Genomic DNA, 248 nt, shown 5'->3' with positions numbered 1-248 from the left:
CACTTCTGTCAGTCAGTATATATCCACACTTCTGTCAGTCAGTATATTTCCACACTTCTGTCAGTCAGTATATTTCCACACTTCTGTCAGTATATTTCCACACTTCTGTCAGTACATATCCACACTTCTGTCAGTATACATCAACACTTCTGTCAGTATACATCAACACTTCTGTCAGTATGCATCCACACTTCTGTCAGCATATATCCACACTTCTGTCAGTATATATCCACACTTCTGTCAGTCAG

At 39.5% G+C, this 248-nt stretch overlaps 1 protein-coding gene across 1 annotated transcript in view; it reads left to right on the top strand.

Annotated features, from left to right (window-relative positions):
• The window catches only part of Alkbh8 (alkB homolog 8, tRNA methyltransferase), a 53789-nt gene that overhangs the window by 9089 nt on the left and 44452 nt on the right, over positions 1-248 (top strand). The gene's annotated exons all lie outside the window — the stretch shown is intronic.

This window comes from Grammomys surdaster, unplaced genomic scaffold, assembly GCF_004785775.1.
Source record: "Grammomys surdaster isolate TR1022 unplaced genomic scaffold, NIH_TR_1.0 206, whole genome shotgun sequence".
NCBI lineage: Eukaryota > Metazoa > Chordata > Mammalia > Rodentia > Muridae > Grammomys > Grammomys surdaster.
The sequence above is the reverse complement of the archived record's forward strand: the minus strand, read 5'-3'. Positions and strand labels throughout refer to the sequence as shown.